This window comes from Motacilla alba, chromosome 1A (genome assembly GCF_015832195.1).
Source record: "Motacilla alba alba isolate MOTALB_02 chromosome 1A, Motacilla_alba_V1.0_pri, whole genome shotgun sequence".
NCBI lineage: Eukaryota > Metazoa > Chordata > Aves > Passeriformes > Motacillidae > Motacilla > Motacilla alba.
The window spans coordinates 64,910,247-64,929,974 of record NC_052031.1 but is presented as its reverse complement, the minus strand read 5'-3'; the positions used below and the strand labels follow the sequence as shown (position 1 = coordinate 64,929,974).

General features: G+C 40.2%; 1 long non-coding RNA gene across 12 annotated transcripts in view; it reads left to right on the top strand.

Moving 5' to 3' along the window:
* The first annotated feature begins 530 nt into the window (after positions 1 to 530).
* The window catches only part of LOC119707810, a 242,900-nt gene continuing 223,702 nt past the window's right edge, over positions 531 to 19,728 (top strand). For 4 of the 12 annotated variants that reach the window (XR_005258882.1, XR_005258879.1, XR_005258872.1 and 1 more), the window contains exons 1-2: positions 535 to 1,128; positions 5,013 to 6,057. This is a non-coding gene — a long non-coding RNA (uncharacterized LOC119707810). Of the gene's footprint in view, positions 1,129 to 5,012; positions 6,058 to 19,728 lie in introns of all 12 variants that reach the window. The other 8 variants (XR_005258883.1, XR_005258877.1, XR_005258874.1 and 5 more) reach the window with 5 other exon arrangements.

Here is a 19,728-nt window from a genome sequence, read left to right as displayed (position 1 = left end):
TGTTTAAAGCACTTGTGTTTTCTAATGTAGTGAAATATGATAGCACTAAATAAAACCTAATAAATTGGTGGTTTCCATCATTCTCATTATAGATCTCTCCCACAGGTGCCTGGATTATGTTTGCAGCAGATTCAGCCTTGTGCAGCAGGCCAAGGATGGTACAATTTGGTGAGTATTGTTGATTGATGCTGTAGCATTATACTACTTTCTTTCCATGCCCCCATCCTTGTTGTTCAGCCATTAAAATAATACTTCCAGGTTAAAAATGCCACATTTTTAAAGCTTACTGCATGTGAGTAACACTGTTGTGGCACATTAAAATGCCACAATGCTAAGAAGAGTGCTAAATAATTGAATAAATATTGCTGTGTTTAGACTGCTCCTGTTTGTGGAGAGAACTCAAAACCTGAAAGTACATTATTTGCCATAACATGATATAAAATGTGCTCTAGCAAACAAAAAATACTGCTGACAACTCCTGTGGTGACTGGTTTAAGCCATGGTGTAGAAGCAAAACTGCCATTTTAATACCTATACGTGTATGGTTTTTATGTAAAATTCAAGCAATGTCCAATTTTTTGATTTAGCTGAAATTTTTTGATGTTCATTTCTCTAAGTAGTGATCTCATCATTTTCCTGTTCATTGGTGATTTCCTCAAGAACTGAAACTTGTACTTGAGTTGGACCTGTGAGATATAATATTAATAACTGAGACATTTCAATATGTGTGTGTGATGAACAACTACTGGCCAGTGCTCACTATATTACTGTCCTCTTGCATTAAAAATAAACCTGCAGTCTGTATGTGTGATTTCAGTCATACTCATGCTTGGTTTTAATCTGGCTCCCCTTGGTTCCATGGCAGCACAGATGAAAATCATGCAGATCTTTCTAATTGATGCGGCAGTTAGAAAATCTGATGCTTTTGGCATATTTTTAATCTCAGCACTCCCAAATAGCAGGTCACAATATTCTGATCCCTCCCATAACATGTGGAACGTTGAAGTGTATCCCATTATCCTTGTTTTAGTGCTGACTGTTGTGAGTCAAGCCAGATATGTAAAGGTTGATGACTGCAGCAGCCCCAGAACATTGATGCTTCTGATTTTTGCAGAAATCTAGTTTATGGTAAGTACTTTTTAATGTCACTATTTACTTGTTTGCAATGTTTTTTTGGGTTTTTTTTTGATGTTGTCTCCAAGAATCTTGATATACTGTGGGCTCTACTGGGATATTTTACTGCGTAGTTCATCCACACCACCAACTTGGACCAAGGATTAAAAAATGGGGTTAATTATAAACCTGTCAAGATCTCAGATGGAGATTTGCTGTTATTTGCATTACTAGATTTCAAAGTGATGCAAGCCTGTGAGGATGAATGAAAGCAGTGCTGGAGAAGTGTAGGTAGCCAGGCTGGAGCTGTGACCCCAGTCACACAGACCTTCACAGCCTGCTGGAGCCCCTTGGTATTCCATGGGTTTTCTTCAGAGGGACAGAAATCCACCTGCTTGGCTCAGCTTGCAATGGCCCTAAGAGACAGCAAATAGCAAAGTGCACACATAGCTGGAGGAACTCTGAGGAAAGTTAAGAAATTGTATAAACAGGCTGCATTCTGTTCTGCTTGGTCATTTTGGGGATTAGGAACTGATCTTTTCCAAAAATCGTAGGTGAGGATTCTGTTACTCCTCCAGAAACTGACAGCAACTCAGGAAAAAAAAAGGCAGAAATCCAAAGAATTGTCTGGGCCATTTTGCAGTCTTGGGTGACATCAGGTCAAGTTCAGTACAAATGCAGAATTTGCCCTGATTGTTGCTTCAGAAATTTGCAGCATTCTGCTAGCTTAGTTTCCTTGGAAATGCTGGCAGATACGTAAGGAATCAGGGACTCTCTGGAATAGAGATAGAAAACCCAAGACTGTGAATGACCTCTTAACATGGTGTTTAAGGCTCAGAGAGGGAGCTCTGTATTCTAGTTGGTGGTCAGAGAGCAGCTGCTTTTATTTTAAATGAATATATGATAAAATAATTTCTCTTCAGGATGGAGTTAAAAAAGCTAAAACCTGTTTCTCTCTTAGCTCAGTCCACAACACTTCCTTTTTTTCTTTGAAAGAGAACATCACTGCCCAAAACCAGTCTGTGACTTTCCTGCTGCCAACTGTCAGGTGTCTAAATCCTGGGGATATGCACCTCTCCAGGTAGTGTTTCTAATAGCAGCCAGGTAAACGAGTTCCTGCTCTCTTGTCCCATTCCAAGTAGTCCTGAATTGTGTATAAACTTCGTTGTTCACCCCCAGTCAGTGACTCTTGTCTAGCAAGGTGTCAGAAAAAGTCCAAATGAGTGGCAAACAGACCAGAAGAGCAATACATGATTCCCTGGTTGCCAGCTCCTAATTGCAATGGGAGGTACTGATGTCTGCTTTCACACTTGTTTTTAATCAACAAAAACTATGTGTCTGTGATGAGAAGCTAATCCTGTATGACATGGACCATCAGATCTTATTGCTATTGTCTATTTTAGCTTTCTGTCTGTTGTTTGGATCTGAATTTTTTTTGTTTGAATTTGAAGGAAAAAAGAAATTGGAAAATTATTATAAGCTACGTTCACCTATGTAATTTTCCTTACCTAAATTACTATTTTTCAATAGCAAGCTTTATTTAAGTATGGCAATGCAGTTTTGGCATGACACAATGCTAATTCTTATGTTTCTCCTGGTAAAATTCCACTATGGTCATCATTTCCAGCTGATCCTCCAAAAATTTTGCTCTTGGCTCCTATTTTGTAAGTACAATGAAGGCTGTGCCAATAGCTTGTGCTTATCTAGCTTGGTTACAACAGTTACAGTCTGGTTTTCCAGCCTTAGGAAACAACTGAAACAATATTGATTTGCTTCAAGCCTGCCAGTTTAACTGGCACCATAATCAAGATTCCAGTAGCTTTCTAAATTTGGGGTTTTTTTCCCCCAGTGTATCTGCCATGTATGCAACTTCACTAAGAATTAGGAAAAACTCTGCTGGTTTAAGGTTTTTTTTTTTTTTTTAAACATGATTTCAGACTGGAAGATTTGCTTCTGTCAGTGTAATGAACTTTTTCAATTAATTTTTAAACAATGCTGTCGTGTAAGTTCTTGGTGGGAGCCTAACACTCCAGCATCAGTTAGAAAGCTACACTTTACTCAAAAAATTCTTTGCTAACTTGAGGTGGTATTTTCTTTCTTGCTACAGGTTGAAAACATGTCCTGTTCATTGATCTAACTTTGAGATATAAAAATGCAAACCACTAATGCACATGATTCAACTAAAGCTATACTGAACTTATGCTTACATTTGAACCAAAAAAATCACAAATAAATCCTTTACGTGGGATATAAACACAGAAAAGGTCAAGCCTAAAGAAACCTTAAAAAGTAGTGATGAAATGAGAAATAGAACTGAAATTTCATTTTAACCATATAATTTTCTATTTGTTGTAATGCATGGATAAACATCTAGAAGTGGTATAAAAAAAAGTAGCAAGAATGTGTGCTCACAGCTTAATATTTTACTATGAAATTCCAACTACACACTTTGTGTGTAAGTAATTACTCAGCTAAGCCAAGTTTGAATGCTCTAGCCAATCCTTGCTAAAATAGATTGCACCTCACTATTGGGTGTTAGCAGAATTTTGTTGTTTGCCATATTAATTTCTTCAAACAAATGCCTAATATCTCATTTTTGCAGTCACAAAAAGCCTTCCAGAGGCTTATATACATGCTGCTTTCAACAGGCAAAAAGAGGTGGAGACAAACTTTGAATGTGTGAAAGAAGACACTTTTAAGAGTGGTAATGAACATGACTTTAAAACAGCAGGCCTTTCCACAACACATGGCAGAGGCAACATGATTGGTATCGGTGTGAAAAAGAGGCAGTGTGGAAATCACACTTATTTGACACTAATGCTTTCAAGCTTCTTCTTTGGCAAGATAAAAGAGTCCTAAAATGTAACAACTGAGTATCTTAGGTTTTCATATTGATGTGCAAGTGGGGACTAATTCTTATTTTTTATTTATACGCCTAGTGTGCACGAGCATCTAATCAGCTGAAAGTAAACACTAGTATCTTTAGCACAAAGCATTTATGATGTCTATAAAATTTCTATTATATTTAAGCTTTAAAAATCTTTGTTTTTTCAGTATTTCCCAGTCAGAAGTGAAAGCTTTGCTTATACAGTTCTGCCCATATGCAGATATCTAAATCCACTTGAACACTTTTGCCTTGTGAATTGGGAATGAAATTTCCCTCGTACAATGCAGGGTTTTACTCCTAGCATTTGATCACTCCAATATAGATACTGAGAAGTTCAATTAATTAGTTAATAAATTTAGTAGGAAATAACATAATTTAACTGAAAACAGAGAGTGAAGGTTGATTACTGAAGACATGAACTACATTTCACTCATGAAAATGGTGGTGAATGGTTTGGAATACTGCAGGGAGTTATGAGAATATCATACCAGCAAGCTGCAACTGGGCTCCAATTTATGAACTGTAAACGCCACAATCTTTTAAAGTTTGTTTTTCCTTTATTTTAACTAACTGGTTTCAGGTAAGTTCTTTTAGAAGTTTAGTGTATGTAAAAGATCACTTAAAAAAACCCTCAATTTGCTGTTTTAACACTTTTTCTCTTAGATTACCAAATTGGTATTTTGAAAAATACTTTTTGAAAAATTACTTTCAAGAATCACTGTATGGGTTTCATTCCAAATCCAAAGATCCTGACTCAAGTTTTTACAGTTTTAAGGGAAACTATTGATAGATGTGTTGGTTTGAGGATGCAAGGTGCATCACTTCACCTCCTTGGGACTGGGTGCAAAAGGTGATTGAAATGCACAGCAAAGTACTATTGCTCGACATCTTTATGGAGCTTTGAGTAATTTCATTAATCCTTTAATATGATGCACTGAGAACTGAGGTATCAAGTCGCTTCTTGTTTTTTCTCTTTAATCCTGGGGTTTTGTTTTGTTTGTTTTTTTCCAAGTTGGACCAGGGCTGCCTGACAAAACCACTGCACTCCACCTGGGTAAGGAGTGGGTGTCATTGTCGGGATGCCACTCCTTATCCCGAAGCGGCTGTTCCCAGGAGGGGACGCGCTGAGCCGTGTGCGAGCACCTGGATCCCGGAGATGCCTGGAGTTGGGAAAGCACCGCAGGACACAGCGCCCGAAGTCAGGGCCGCGCATTGTAAACCGCTCTGGGAATAAAGGCACTGCATAAATACACTGTCTTTTAGATGAGTGTCATTGCTTTAACAGGAAATACATTAAAGAGGTTTCCGTAGCCTCTTCAGCGTGCAAAATACAAAGCAAAACAAAACACCCAAACAAAACAAAACAGAACGCCCAAACAAAACAAAATACCCCGACTAGCCTTCGAAGAAAAGAAAAAGAAAAAGAAAAGAAAAAGAGCCACCTTCAAGACCGAGTGCTGTGCTGCGGTGACTCCGCTCGCCCCTCTCGCTCCCCGAGGCCGCGCTGCGGGAGCCGCGCTGCCCGCGGGCTCGGCCGCTCGGGACGGCTCAGCCCTGCGCCGTTTACCCTGCCTCGGGCGGGATCCCGGCTCACCCCGGCTCACCCCGGCCGCCGCAGGTGCCCGGCGCCGCTCGCTGCCGCCCTGCCGGGGCCGGGCTCAGCCCTGCCCGGGCTCAAGCGCCCTCCCTCCGCAGGTGCGCGGGGCCGGGCAGGGGCGGCCGGCGGGGCCGCTTCGCCGGGAGGCGCGGAGCCCGCGGCGCTGCCCAGGACGGCCGGCGCTGCCGAGCCGGGGAGGCGGTGAGGGGGGTCCCGGGCGGTCCGTGCCGGGCATGAGGAAAGCGCTGTGCTCTGTGGGGGCAGCGGGCGGGCCGGCGGGTCCCCGGCAGCGTGCGAGGGTGACGGCGGCCGCCGAGGCGTGGAAGGGCCGCCCTGTCCGGCTGGAGCCGCCTGAGGCGGGGGATGTCGGCGGAGCGGGGCTGGAGGGATCTCGGAGGGACCTCTCCGAACCCCAAACACAAAAATGCCCCCTCGGGACCCCGGCAGAGCCAAGCGGCAGGTGGGTTTTGCCTAACCCGGGCGGGATGTGCCGAGGGGCCGGGCAGGGGCTCTGTCCCCGTGTGCCCGCTCTCCCGGGAAGGCCATCGGGTGCCTGGGAAGGTGGCTGGGGAAGGCTTCGCTGGCGGTGCTGAGCGGGTGTGAAGGAGCTATCTGCCTGTGATGGTGTGTGGGTGACTGAGCCAGGTGATGTGTCATCCTTTCGTGTGAAATTAGGGAGTGATAAGGTTGATAGGCAGGGTTCATTCTTTCCTTCTGGATGTACTAGTTGCCTGCTGTGTGAGTAAGTGAAGGCGATCAGAAGTAGGACCTTCTGTCTGAGCTTTAACTGGGCAGGGGCGGGGAGGAGAGGGAACAAGGAGATGAATTAATTGTCATTGATACTTCACTTTTTTCATAATCTCTCCCTCTTCAGGCAGCCCTTTGAATTAATAAATCTGAATACATTAGTAACTCTCTCAAGTAGCTGCCAGCAGTGTAGGAGTGATTACTTTTTGAGTCGTTCATTCTTCTTTTTTCTTTTCTTTTTTTTTTTTTAATTTCTTTACTAGGATTTCACCTTGCATTTTGATGGCTGATTTTGATCTGTTCTTCCTTCTCATAGAATAGGTTCAACATTAAAAAATACTCTTTGGGGGTCAGTAGTGATATCTCTCCCTAGCTCCGGCTGACACCTGTTGCTGAAACAGACCTTTATGGTTTCTGTCTCTCTCTTTTTGACCAGTCTTTATGTGTAATGGAGAAATGGATGTGAAATAAGAACAACTTAGTAGTTCGTAAAACATCATAAATTTCTGGATATTTGATTCCTTTGTGGAGTGCTGGTGAACCTCTGCTCATATTTACAGTAGTAGTAGTGATGTTTATGCTGTATACATACAGCTTTAAAATGGTTTTGCTGTAGTGCTAAATATTTACAGGCCTTATATGTGACTCAGAAGTAAGCTGAGGCTGCTTTGCACATGTTTTCTGAATCTCATGGTCAAACATTGCTAGCTCAGTTAATTTTACTTTGTACATTGTCTCTGACTTGGTCACATATAAGCACGTTACTGTCTATAAAGCCTTTAATTTGAGTTGACTGGCCCTGCTACAGCTGCCTCAGCAAAGCCCACATCAGCTCTCCTTTAACAAAACACTGGCACAGGACAGTCTGAATGCTGACCCTCTGCTTGTGGGGAGGTAGTTAAATGAAACCTTGTCTCCATGGAGGATTTTATGGCAAAATGACTCTTAAAAAAGTCAAGTACATGTCAGTGAAGGTGGACACTGGTGCTTGAGACTGAGACCTGCAGTAGCTGAGGGGCTGTAGCCATGCAGGGTTTCCCTTTCCCATGACAGCTTGGAGAACTAGGCTGCCTGTTTTGAAATCTGTATTTCAAAATACATTATATATATTTTCCAAAAGCAATAGGTAACATTGTAAAATTAAATGACCTGAAAATGACTAATGGTTTTTAAAAATAAACTCGCCTTGTCATTATTGTTTTGACTAGACTTTCAGAATTTTCATCGTCATGGCTGATGCTTACTTTTAAATGCTCTGGTTTCCAGTGTATAAGTAATGTAAAGTTCACAGAAGAAGTGGAAATCATCAGACTGATGCTGAGTTTCCTTGTTCATAGAAAAAAACCAAAATCTAAATACACAGGGTGTGCTGTATGCCTTTGCCCGCTATGTGGTTAAGAGATCCTCTGAAAAAGTAATTGAAAAAGTAATTTTTTTTCTTTTTTTTTTTTTCAAGGATGCAGGATAAGGATGGGATTGGGAGAAAATTGCTTGCAGAAGAGCTGTGGAATAAAATATAGGCTAATCAGAGAGTAGAGTTAACTTCATATTCTGCATCAAAAATACATATTTAAATTTTTTTACAAAGTTAATGTGAGTCTTAAGGAAGATGAGTAACTTCATGCTAAATGTTCTGGTGAGCAAAGAGGAAGAAGAATCTACCTCTGTATAGAGTGAAACCTTGATAAATTCATAGCATGAAAAAAGGACCTACAGTGTAATTCCCCCAGAAGGGGCTTACTGCTGCATGTACTTTTACTCTGTTAAGGTGAGGATATTATTATTTACCAATGGGAAGGATTCCCCATTTCATATCTGAAAATGTACCACTCTGCACGGGAATCTTGGCACAGCCAGCCAGAACCTTTTTCCCATTTCAATAAACTAAGCCTGATTTTAGTATGGATGGAGAGCACATTTTCAGATGCTTAATGATTTTTCTAATCCTGTGAGCTGTGTGCCTCAGGGAAATCTTCCAGGAGTGCCCCATGAACCTGCTGTGTGGCTCTATTATACCACCTTTGGGATTTGGATGTTTACTTGGAAACAGCAATGGCTGGAGGAGAGAGACGTGATGTTTTCACTAGATCAGGGTAGAACAAAGTAAAGCAGTTTGAAACTGAAGCCTTCTGTAACTAGTGTTTGAATTTCTGGGTGATTTCTCGCCCTGACTTACTTTGTGCCTCTGTTAGGTGTAGGTAGAAAAGTTTTTTTATAAACTTTGAAAAATAGCGTGGCCCTAGTGTCAGTCAGGCCTGTTGAATTGTCTGAATTAACACAGATCTTTGCTGATGAAGTAGTGGATAGGGTAGATGAGTGTTTCTCAGACTCCTTGCAAATGTGAGCACTTATCCTTCTCTTTTTTATGCACTTCCTAAGTAAAAAAGTTGCTTCTGTACTACTTTAATTGCTGTCAGTAGCTAAGTTCCTCGGGGTGCTGGGTGGAAAAGGGCACGGAAATCAGCTGCAGGGATCAGCTGTAGTGTGAGCACTCAGTGCACTGGCCAGGAGCAGCAGAGTGCTCCCAGCAGCTGAAGGGAGTGGTAGCTCCCTGGCCAGAGTAAATCCATGCAGCAGGTAATTACAGCTGGTGCTGACTCCCCTGGAGGAAATGAGCTGCTTCCAGCTGTAAATCAGGGCTGTTTGGTTTTATTGTTTTTCTTGTTACTTTTTAATAGCTTAATATTTTAATTAAGTTCCCCCCTACCTGTTTATGACTCCCGCCCTTTGAATCTTCCTGTTAGTTCAGTGAGAGGTGCATCACAGGTAAGAAAAACACTGGTTGGTTTATGTCCTTATTTTTTTAGAAAAAGTCACTTGTCAGATAGCAGTATTATCAGAACCTCCACTGTGGTGTGTTACTGTAATTTTACCAAATAATAGTTTGTCTTTCATAAAAGAACTGATTCACAAGTCCATTTCTTCGGCTCAAATTTGATGAAGTGTATTACTACTAGCATAAGTTATTTCCGCTAGGGTAGGGAGAAGATGTGTGCAGCTGAGCAAGATTGGAGGATTCTTTTTGTAAACAATTCTTAATTCTAGTCTGCTAATACTTCTAGTAAAATAAACCTTAAATTTTTGTCCAAGGTTCTTTAAAGTGACAAGGGAAAAGGGAAACTTTTAACTTACAAATTAAATTTTAAAATGCAAACCGCTCATACTTATTTCTCCTTTTATTCCATAATATAACTTGCTGGTATTTTAACATAATACATAGAAACTTAGGAGAAAAAAGCTGTCACTACTGAATATATTGGCTTGTAACTAAAAGGAAATTACCTAGTCCTGTGTGTTTGTGAGCCCAATACAGCAGCAGCCTTCCTCAGGTACCTGCTGGCAGCCTGTGACATGAGCACAGGCTTGGGGTAGGCTGAGACAATGGAATGGGCATCAAAGATCCAGCTCTGGTTTGCTGGTCTGTTTCTTAGTCAGATGCCTCCCTTTGTTTAGTTCTGAAGAAAGCGTCTGTCTTTGCATTAAGAATGAAGCAGAGTTTCTTCTAATAAATGAGGGAAAATCAGGCAAGTGTTGATTTTTCTGCGCGGTACTTGTGGGTGTCTTTGTTCAGAATGTAGCTGAATGCCAGTTTGTGGATTGGGACAAATGTAAAAGATTTCTTTTAAAATCCACAGAGTTTCCACCAAACGTTTTCCATAGTGGAGGGAAAGAAGGTTCTCCCAGTGGAGCTTACCTTTCTGACTTAAGGTGTGATCAAGCATGCTCTTGGCCGCAGCTCTTTGGGGTACCATGCTTACCGACTGACCTCACTGCCAGTTTTGTTCTAGTCACCCTTGTACTCTGCAAACACAACTTCTGTGTGGCTGCTCCAGCCTGGTTGAATCAAAATTGTCTCGTTGAGCTTAAATGTTTTCAGTAAGACATTTTAAAAGACAGACATAGTTTGCTGAGTCTTGCCATTATGAAGGCTCACGGTGTCGTTATTTTGCAATACTTTGATAGTGAATGGTATTTTAATGTACATTTAAGCCTGAATCCTGTCATGTCTCAATTTATCGCTGGTTTTCTTGTGCAACAACAAAATGATCCTGAAAGCGGAATTTAAGCGTGGATAGGAATGTATTGACACTTTTCAGGAGCTAGTTCAGCAAGCAAGCCTTGGCTGCACATGTTGGCAATCTGGAACCCATATGTGGCCATGGTGTCACATCACTATTAGCTCAGCCCCTCTATGTGCAGATGCAAACAACAAATACTGCTTAGTTTCCACACAGTACACTAGAAAAAGATGTTCCTACGTTTCAGGATTGAGAGATGAAAAATTCTTTTAAACTTTTTGGAATTGTCACTACTGTTTAACGTAGTTGTTTTCATTGTATATCATGGCTCCATCAGTCTTTGTCCCATCCTTCTCAGTGGAAGTTGACTCCAGTTTCAGTGTTTTGGCTCTTCTCATTTGCTATAGTACCCTTAAATTAAACAAAAAAAAATCCTTTCAGTAGGAATGTCATACCTGACAATGAATGATTGCTATACAATATATACTGATAAAGTTCTGCTGTGATCCAGCTCTCAGTTGTCTTATTTATATAAAATTTTTCACTTTGGTGAAGTGAGACAGCTCATGGAGGTTGTAAAAACATCATATTTGAATACTGTGCCAAGAGTGAAGGCTGCCCTCTGCTTGCATAGCTTGGACAGAAATTGAGTTATCGATACCCTTCTGGTGACACTGGGGAGAAGCATATGAAGAGAGATAAAGTAGGTACAGCTACTCCATTCCCAGGCGCCTTTTTTGCTGTAGAACCACAGAAGTGTTGAAGTGTTGAAACAGATATGGAAGCTGAGGGTGTGTTGGCTTCTTAGGAATACACTGTGAATACTGAAATACAGCTTCAATGGCTTTGCTCTGATTCTGTAACCTTTCAGAAGTGTTAAAACAGCTTTAAGATGCTGAAGTAGCAGATAGCACTGTTACTTATTTTGCTGTCATTTAAAGAAAGTTAGAACTGTATTTTCTTTGACTGGTCTCTACCCACAAGCTGGTTGAATAATTAATGAAATAGATACGCTGAAGTTCCTGGAGGTGGCAAGAACGTCTTTCAGGAGCACGTGCTGGCCACCAAATGCTGCATCAAAACATGCACCGTAGCTGTATGGAATAAAGTCTACATGTCAGCTTGTTTTTCTGTTTCCCTGTGATAGTAAAGTGTGAAGGACAAAGGCAGGAAAACGTGAGACACTTTGAGTGGCCTCTAATAAACATGGCACAGGCTTTCCTCAGAAACTGCACACATTGCAATTCCAACAGTGCACTATAGTGTTTCTCAGCATCTTCTGTGGTATATTTTTTCAATGTCTGGAAAAGAGAGGGAGAATTGAGATAATTTTTTTCTCTTTAGTAAAAAATATGCTGAAATGCTATACTTTTAATTCCAGACACATGATTCTTGTAAGTTGGATTTAATGGCTTTGCCTTCTGAGCTGTGTGTGGGTCATTCCCCTGCGTCCAACTCTTTCCCTATGAAATATTTGTATGTCAGTGCTAATTTTTTGCTTCTCCAGGAGTGATGTTTGCAATGTATTGTACGTCTCCTAAAATAAATGAGAGGAAAATAATATGGTTATTTGTCCAATTGGAATGACCATCAGTTATAAAACTGAATGTTTCGCTTTCTCATTTGACTTCTGTATTGTTCAAATTTAAATTCCTCTTGTTGTTCCCCTAAGATTAATTCTGTATCTAAAATGTTGGAGGTTGATAAGACTGAAAAAGTTGGGTTTTTACCGAAGGGAAGCTATTAGGTCTTAGTAGGTTTTGCTAGAACATGTGATGCTTTTATGAGGTATGAAATGTAGTTGCTACCTTCTCTATTTTCTCTATAGTTGCTGTGTCTGTTAATTCTCCAGTTTCTGCACAGTTTTAGTTGTATACGTGTTTTATGATGCAGAAGTGATGCCTTAAGGAATCCTCTGCTGTGCTGGATGGCATTCACCTTCATTAGTAGGTATGGAGTCAAAAAGATGCTTAATTCTTTTTCCTCCTCTAGAAGTGAGTTGCTCACGCATCCCTGTTAGTATTCAACTGCAAATCTGGAAACCCACAGATGGGTTTTATGGGACAGAAAAGGCATTTGGAAAAGTTTCCTGACTATGGAGCCAGTGCGGTTATCCATTTTTAATTACAGGTAATGCATATTACCCTGAATAGGTAGTACTCACTGGCACTCTAGGTTCTGATTTCTGTAGCATGGCCAAGCAGATTGTACGAGTCCTTTTGAAATTAATCAATGCTGTCTTAACAGAACAAGATTGCAGGCTTAAAAGAAATCAAATCAAAGCATTCTGACTATATATAATAGCACAAAACTATTGACTCAATATGAAAAGTATCTTAAAAAGAGTGCTCTGCTGCAGCTAACTAGCAGAATTAATGCTCTAAATCCAAATATCAGGCACATTGCACAGGTTCAGTTGCTGTTTTGCACTTGTTACTGTGACCAGACTGATTTGTAAGTTTGGAGAAGGGAGAGAGAAAAAGAAAAATCTGTACACTCTCTGTGTATAAAGAGAAATTATGTGTAACAGATAGAAAGTGCTTATTATTAATATAGTTCTTAACTTAATCTTAGGAATCTGTTGATGAGTGCTTGAAAGTATTCTCCAAGGGAGAATATGAATCTAAATATTTGTAATTATCCAGACTCTCTTGCATTTAAGGACAGCTTATTTCATTAAAAATCTAGGAAAATTTTGCTCTAGAAAAGCAAAAACCATTGCTTTAAAAACTTTTTTTGTTGAATTTAACAGGGCCTGCTTCATACTTAGCATTGAATCTTTCTGTATTTATGTAAAAGGTTTAAAAGAAAATCAAATTTTTTGGATGCAGATCTCCTAGGCACTGATTTTTAAAATCAAGTCTAAAGCAATTTGCTTGGTTCCAAGTTATTTTACTAATTTTTCTACGAAAGTGTTTGTGGAGGGCTTAAGTTATGAGACAATTTTTTTCAGGGATTTATCACTTTTTCCATAAACACATAGCCCTGATTATACATTGGTACTGAGGTTTCTGTCTAGGAGTGCTTTTTCCCTGATGAAATAGTGAAAAGTAGGCTTTTAAAAATTACACAAAGAAGGCTTTTAGGCTAGAAGGCCTTATTTAAGATTTTCTTGACTTTAAAAGTGGAGCAGTTAAGCTGTATTAACATTTATTCTTTATTTTTAATATAATCTATTCAAACAGGAAGGTCAGGGACTAGTGCTGCAGGTCCACAAGTCCCAAGGATCCCTAGATCTGATCAAGGTCAGAATAGACCGTGATCTCATGTGATCAGTATTTTCCCTGGAGTTCTACTTAAAGGAAAACTAAAACTGCAAAAAAGAATGGTTCACTCTTCTAAAATCTAAAATGTACCAGTGTTGTGGAATCTAAAGGGATTCCCTGCATGGAAATGCCCCCAAAAAAAAAGAGATCTCACCAGAAAAAGGTTCCCACCAAAGAGAATTACTTCTTTAAAAGGAAGAAGTGAAAACTTCAGGTTTTCATTACAAAAATAAGCTTACTTGCTCCAGGGTCCTAGTTTCCTAGCTGGATTGCATCTCAGGAAAGCATCCAAAAGCGAATACTTTGCACAAAAAGAAAGAAAAGGCTTTATTGAAAACCTGGTTCATTGCTGAGGAACAGCTTTCATGGAAAATTTTTGACTAGGTCTGTCTCAAGCATAGTAGAATACAAATTCATTCTTGTTTATTCCTGAGGCATCCAGAATTAGGCATTTTGATATTTCTGAAATCAGCAATATACTTAACTTGAGAGCAGGCAGTGTAATAGATTTCTTGTACAGAGTCCAGTTGCTGTATGTTACTCTTGGATCTGTTGGATAACACAAAGTGTGCTTAATCATAAGGCCTGCCAGTTCTCTTCCCTCTGCTCTTCCCCTCTCGGCAGATTACCAGATTTATGTTTGATTTCTTGGATCTTTTTGTTACCTTTTTTTGCCAAAGAATTTGCTCTGACTGAACTTGCTGGAAAGGAGGAAAGCTGAAGAATGAGTTTCTTGCTCCTCTTTGTCATTAACAGTTCTGGTGTTCTCTGCTGACGGCAGTAACCAGTCTGCATTGCTGCTTTACTCCTTCAGAACAGAGAGGGGTGCAGTGTCCATAGAATCCTGAGGGACCAGCCAGGATCATCCAGTCCATCTCCTGGCCCTGCACAGACACCCCTCGATCCCACCCTGTGCCTGAAAGCATTTTCCAAACGCTGCTGGAGCTGTGGCAGCCTTGGGGTCATGACCATTCCCTGGGGAGCCTGGGCAGTGCCCGAGCACTTTCTGGGGGAAGAACCTTTCCCTGATAACCAATCTAAACCTCCCAAGTATTCCAGAGACCAATACCAAGAGACCAGGTATGGACGACACAGAACATTGGGCTGTAGCATGTTCCAACTGCAGCAGTATCTTTGTCCTGTCTCCTTTTCACGGTTAATTCCAAGTCAAGCACGGTGGTAACACATTCTCTTAGGACAGAATTAGGATACGCCCTTTCAGGTGAAGGGTGAATTATCTCCAAGAAAACTGGTGCAGTTGTTGCACAAGTGTCAGAGTCAGAGCTAGTGGGATGCGTACCATTCAGTTTTGAAGCCTCTTCCAGACTTCCAAACATAAATGAAATGTTACATATAATAAAATTTAAAAAAAAAATAAAATTGTGCTGTATGCCTGAGACTGGAAAAAGCAAATGAGATTGCAGACACAGCAGCTTCTCTGCAGGTGTGAAAAAGAAGTGCCAGTGTGCCTCAAATGCTGTTCCTCTTTCCCAGTTACACCTGGTTGCCTCTAAGAGTTTCTGCTGATCTCTGGAGTGTTTTCTCCTGTTTTTTCAGCCCATGGGCATTGTAACATCACTGCTGTGCATGGGTACAGCTCCAGCCAGGCCATTGAAATGCTGCAGGAGGTTCCCAGTCCCCCCTTTCTTTGCTTCCTCGAATAGAAACCTTTCCTTGTAAACTTAGCAACAACAACAGCAGCGAAGCCCAGACAAAAGAGAGCCTTTGGGTCGCTCGGCAGTCCCAGGAGGGGCACTGCCAGCTGCGGGTCACTCCTTTGTGCTGTCTCCAAGCGGGATGCATGGGCTCTGCTCTGCCAGCCTCAGGTTGGGAAGTCATAGGGTGGTCTGTGCCCCAATAAGAGCTTGTTTGTCTGTCTTGCCTGTTATGAATAGCAATGGGTGAGCATGTTTTGCGTGATTTGAAATCCACTTAAAGTTCATGGGTTTGAAATCAAAACCAGAACTCAAATCTTACGAGGCTTGTGTTCTGTTAGGAGCTGGCCTTTTGCCAGAATGTGTCTGTTCATTTAACTTTTAACCCTGGAATCAAATACGTACCAGTTTGCTATACCAGGTCACTTGTATTGCTTTATATCCTCTTACTTATATTTTTTAACATCTGTTCCATTGCATGCATTTGTGGGTATCAGAAAGCTGCTCGCAGAGGTGTTTGCTCTCTCATTGGCATACGAATTTTGTCTTCCATCTTCATCTTGTTTCACAGTTTCTGGGCTCACAGCATGTGCCTTCTGCCTGTTCCTCTGTATAACTAAGACAATAAAGAAAGGCTGAAATCCGTCTTCTTTGAGGGCTGTATTTTAGATCCTATATGGTTTGAATATGGACTGAAATAAAGCCCCGACCATCTGTGCCCTGTAGTGGTTTGGTTTACCCACCATTGTCTGTTTCTGAGAGGTGACACAGACCCAGCAGCTCTGCAGGGCACTGAGGAACAGGATCTCACCTAGTGCAAATTTTTAAATTTTTTTTTTTAAATTTTTTTTACTTTAAGTCTGTTTTGCCTGTAGTACTGTTCTCTTCTATGCTAGTGTGCTTTTATGCAGGTGCATGGAACCCCAAGCAACTCTAATGTGGAAGATCAAACTGACTGAAAATCATCTGCAGTGTCGTATTTTGTAGGTGAACCCAGTAGTAGTCTATTGATTCCATACAGGTTCACTTGCTGATTCTTCTTGGGTTTTTTTCCCCTTTAAATAGTTGCACCTATTAAAAAAAATTCAAGCGTGGATGTTTCTGTTAATCTATAAAGAAGAGATATATGTGTTTGTTGTTACCAGCATATTGTAGTTATGTGTTAGCAGACATTTTTAAGAGGTAATATGTTGATTTAATAAATTATATCCATGCTTTCCTTTGGTGAGCCTGAAAGTGTTTATTTTTCAGTATTTTATACTCCGAGGTGATTATGGGGACCTGCTGTGATCATAGCTGTTCACTTAAATATAATCTCTTTGATCATGATTATCTGTAAATCAGATGCAATTTTTTTTGAGTTTGTTTGGTTTTTTACAGCCATGATCAAAAGCCTATAAATAGCTTGGTCTGTCACTTCTGACATCATGTGAAATAGGGGTTATTTGAACTGCAGTGTGAATTTTATGGTGTGTATATGTTCTCTGAGTCTAAGTGCAGGAGATAGCATTTTTAACGTCAATGCTTGTGACTCTGAACTTTGAATATGTTTTCTGTGTATGTTCTGCATTTTAGCTATTGCTGTTGGAATGAATAAGCTTATAACTTACGGGAGCGTCTCAGAAAGCACTGCACAGCATATCCATGGGTGTACTCTTTTTAATCTGAATATATTTTCAATTTATTCTAAATAGATTTTAGTGATTTTTTTTTTTTTTTAGAATAAAAGAAGTGTAAAGATTTTAACTTTTTACGGTATCCTCACACTGGATGTTCATTGAAACATTTTCAAGGAAACAAATTCATTCTCTGTTTTTAAAAATACTGTCACAATACACTGTTTTATTTTAACCTGAGAAAGTAATATAAAGTATTTTGATGTTTTCTGAAAAAAACCCCAAAACTCAAATCAAAGAGAGTTATTAATTTTGTAAGGTTGACTATTTCAGCATTAAATTTTCATTTGAATACTTTTTAAAGTAGATTTAAGCAAAACTTTGTCAATTCTGTGTACAGTTGCTTGAGAGTTAATTTTGTTGCCATAAACAGTGTAACCAAAGTATGTGAGGAGCTGAAACTTTAAACAACAGTATTGGTTCATATTCAGATGTTCATTAAAATTTCCACTGGCATTTTCAGTGGCTGTATTACAGATTAAAAGTGACTAGAAATAATCTTACCAACTCATTTTGCTTTTTCTCAAATCTCAGCTATTTAAGACAGAAATGGTGGTGAGAGGTGCAACTTAAGAAATTACATTAACACCATTTTGGAATTGATCGTTTTCTGCTCTAACTGTGAATGTTTCTAAGGTTCCTTTTTTCCTGTTTTCTGTCCCTCTGGTGATGAACTGCACAAGGTCTGTAATCACAAATTCCACCTTAAATTTTAGAGCAAGGTTAAATTGGATTTTAAGACTTACCAACATCTATGCCACCAAAGGAAGATTTTTCCCTGTGCCTGTCCCCCGCCTCCCCTAATGCTTTAGAATTTCACCATGTTTCCTCTAAGGGCTTTGGATCAAATTTTGGATATAGTTACTGGGTTTAAATAGCAGACTTCTAATAAGAACTATTGTTCACTGTCCTGCCAGCTGTTCTGTACCACAGTCTGGGCAATGGATCCCAGTCAGTAGATGTTATAAATCATGTTGTTTGTCCTTTGCCAACTTTGCCCCTTCTCAAGAAAGAAGCTGCCAGTCTGAATCTTGAAAGACCCTCTGTGAAGAGCAGAAAACTTATGGTAGCTTGAAAAAGGGCTTCTTTTTCTCTTGTGAAGACAAGTGAGGGGATGAGCAAAAGAATCTGTAAAGATACAGAGAGTGCAGAGCCACTGCTGAAGCTGGAGGCTTTCATCAGCTGCTGTTTATTGTGAAGATGGCCCTTGGTTTATGTGTACATATAAGAATGATGGATATGGAACTGGGATAAGTTCATCTCTTTTTAAATTATGATTAAACAAGCAATTTCAATCACAAATTATGTGTCACCCTGTCTCTAATCTACCCATTCACTTTACAAAGTAAAGGAGGCAGCTGATTAAATTTAGCCGGCATGTTTTTTTGCCTGCTGTCTAGACAATTGGCTTGGTTCCCGTTCCTCTGGTCTTAGCTCTCTTTCTTGCTTGTAGGCCCACTAGGCCACTTAACCATTCTGCTGTCGTTTGAACAGAGTGTTCCTGGGGCTGATAAAGAGCATGTGGGGATGGGCTTTTTTTCTTCTTGGGTTGTTAACAGAGAACATGGTACCAGTAAATAAACACACACAGGATCTCTGTTAATGCTGAGCGAGTCCTCTTAGAGTGAAAATTATTCAGCTCTAAAATCAACTCCCTTTGTACTTTGCTGCTCCTGGAATTTAGATGAGCCCTTTCATCTGACGTCACTGCAAAAGCAGTGGACAGATTCCAGTGTGCTGTCTTTCCTACACAGGTTTGTACAAACAACAAAGAAAAGGAACCTGAAAATAAAACCTAAACCAAACACTGTCCCCCACTTCACCTGCAATCAACACCAAACGCAAACTACCAACAGCCCTGACTTTGAGCACCCATCTCCAGGTTCTTTGGTTATAATCATCATTTGCATTTATAGACCCAAAAGATTTGATATCACTGGGGCATATTGCAACAATATTGTTCCACTCTAAAATGCCTCAGTGCATCTGCTGTGCTGGGTGTGTAGTGTCCTGAGGAGTCATGTTAACTTTGTTGTACAAATGGTTGTTATCTCTGGTGTATGATTTCAGGCTAGAACTGCAGACTGACCTCTCATTTAGCCGTGGGGTAAAGTGGAGTTCAGTTTTGAGTGAAGTCTGGGATTTAACCTGACAATTAAAAAAAAATTTCACACAGAAAGTGCTTGAAAATTTAAATTGTTCTTATGTGCTCTCTTTTGTACAAGGGGTCAGCCTTGTGGTTGGAGACAAATGGATGCAAAACAGTTGGGAATTGCCTCAAATCACTGCATATTGGTTAGTGCAGCACTGAGCCCGAGGAGTGTCCAGGTGTCACAGCACCCAGCCAGGCTGGAAGGCAGGGAGAGATGCTGGGAGCAGTTGGGAAATGTGCTGCTTAGTGCATTTTCCTAACACACCCCTACAGGTCCCTTCAGCCAGCCAGCAAGCTGGACTTCCTGTGTAGGATGGATACAAAATGGACTGAAATTGAATTTTCACAAGAGAAATAATGATTCAGATGAAGTTACACTTTCTGTCCAAGCCATCCATAATCAAAAACCTAATTTTTCCTCTAGAAACATAGGCATCCTAGTGGATATATTTTTAGCAGGTATAATGTTATCTTCCCTTGTGGGTTTTTTTTGGGTTTTTTTTGTTTTGGTTTTTTTTTGTTTGGTTGGGTTTTTTTGGGTTTCTTTTTTGGTTGGTTTTTTTTTTTTTTTCTTTTAGAAGGTCACATTGAGAAGACCACAATGCTGTGTGGTCTT